A 2,557-nucleotide genomic window follows, 5' to 3' on the forward strand; every position below is an offset into this window, starting at 1 on the left:
AGACGACTGGGCGTATAANAGAAGGAAACTCTCTGTATGTAGGACTTCCTCATCATGCCACCTTTTTTAATATTTCTAAATATCTAATGACCTTTTTTAGTTGTACATGGGCAGCTTTACTTCAAGACACCTCTCTAGTTTTATTTTTTATCTTCAAAATGCAAATTTTGACACTTTAATTATATCACATTTTCTGCAATATAGCTTGGTTTCTTCATATCGCCCCACTATTTTGTGAACCGTGAAAATTCAATGGAAAAATATGGGTAAATATTTGTCAACCATTAATGATGGGCACTGTTTTTTTTTTTTTTTTTGGTTTTGTTTTTCTTTTCTTTCTCCCTCCAGCTGCTGGAGCGTTCTCTCACTCTTTTGAATGCAGCTTTGTTTTATTCTGTATTTGTTCAAAAGATAAAATTCTGTTGCATAACTTTATTATACTGTAAATTGAAATTCTTTTAACTATACTTTGGGCTACACTGATCTGAAGCTAGTGACAAAACTTTAAATAAAAGTATATGATTAGAGCAGTGCTGAAATATGAAAATGATATATTTATGCTAAACTGTGAAATAGATATATTTGTATATCTCCACACATGTAATTCGGTGCTACTGCTTAATCACGATTAACACACATATGGTAGAGCAAGAAAATGTAAATTTTTTCCCCCTGAACTCATAAATGAGGGAATTAGACCCTAGAAGCAGGATTTATTGAAGATGCATGGACATTGATTTTCGCAAAAGCCATTTTAATGACATAAACAAACAATGTGGTTACCCAGGGCAAAATTAAGCCTAAAAACATATCGCCTCCCAGGCCAAACAGCATTGTTTCTTGCAGGGAGCAATATGGCAGAGTCCCAACATAAGCCTTGAATTCTATTTCAGGGAAGAAACTGAGGAAAAAGGAAAACATTAATAATAAGCTTCTGTCCGTGATCACGGAAAACTAAATTTCCCTGCTTGGCTCTCTGCTGCAGTATGAAAACCACGCTAGCCATATGTCATTTGAAAGTTAATTGGTGTCATGTTTTCATTACTAAATTACGTCTTACGCATTCATTCCACTTGGAAATAAATTGGTTATTAGGATTAAGCACTTGGAGTATTTTTTCATCTCCCCTTGGTAAGTTGGCATAGAGAAAACCCTGCCGTTTTCCTTTCTGTAAGTCGTGGAGGAAACAGAAACATTTCATTTTAAAATATGTTCATACTGCTACTTGGGGTAGTTAATGGGTTCATGGTACAGAACAGTAACCTATTTTTGTAATATTAAGTGATGTTTTGTTGTGTGTTTTTCCTTGACTTTGTATGCCTGTGATACCTCTCTCCCTACCCTGGCTGTGGTCTCTGTGTAACTTTAACACAGAATAAGTGTTTGCATGAGGAGTTTCCTTAAATCGAGCAGAAGTGATATCCTGTGGCTGAGCCTGTGTGTGTGAGCAATTTCCACTGCACTGAGCCACTGAGATATTGAGTCTTCTAACGACATAATTAGTCCTGGGTCTGAAATCCAGCCTACCTTCCAACATGGGATTTTTACTTTGCCGCACATTTCATTATTGTGTCACCTGGAATGCTTTACTTATTATTTTTTTTTGTACTAGTTCCTTAAACGCAGCCTTTCTTTCTCTCAGATAATGAAAAAGAAGGCAAAGGCATAGAAGTATCCAGAAAAAAACCAGCTGAATACACATAATCATCCTGAAACTCCACACTGTGATATACGATTGTCTCTGATGCCGTAGAGCAGATGTAGTATATTTAGTTTTAATATCTTGGAAACAGCATGGATTCAAAATTGTGCATCCGTCGATCCCCACAGGAAACTATTTCATTTTCCATAATTTTCTCTTTGCATGGCTACCAAGGATGTAGCCTCTCTGTTTATTTCGCATGCTCCCTTTTGTTGTGAGTTTCTGTAGATGCTAGAATGTTTCCACTGTGACCTTTCTGAAATCCTGGGTTCATCTCTCATGTTCCTTTTCATGAAATTATGCTGTTTCAAGCTTTAAACAACAAATGTTGTTTTGCTTCAAAGTGATTTCCGACAAGGAAATCTGGGCAAAACTTTATTTTGGTCATTCAGATTTTCAGCTACCTTCATTCATGCCGGCCTTTAGATTAACTGGGTAACTAATTCCCCATAATTACCCTGCAGCTGTTTTAGCTGCCTTAGCACCAACTTTTGGGAGAAGTGATCCCCTGTAGCTTCCCAGATGTTGAGCTTACTTAGAAAAGTACATGGCATTACCCTCGCAGATGCTTTGAATTTGTTAGACCATTGTGGTCTGGTGCCCAGTCCACCTCTTTTCATTCACACACAAAACAGCAATTAAACTGTAGTGTGGTTTACAATACCTGCATAATGTCATTTTTCTCCCCTATTGCTAGATATGCAAATAAGTTTATATATATGCAAATAAGGTTGGTGCTAGATTTCCTTTATATTTTAAACTTTAAAAATGCTCATAGTCAGGCACAGTTATTATCATGGAAAGATGTAATATATGAATGAAGATGATCTGTAATACTAGCAAACTTTATTCTGA

Source organism: Hipposideros armiger, unplaced genomic scaffold (assembly GCF_001890085.2).
Source record: "Hipposideros armiger isolate ML-2016 unplaced genomic scaffold, ASM189008v1 scaffold_1081, whole genome shotgun sequence".
In the NCBI taxonomy this organism is placed as follows: Eukaryota; Metazoa; Chordata; class Mammalia; order Chiroptera; family Hipposideridae; genus Hipposideros; species Hipposideros armiger.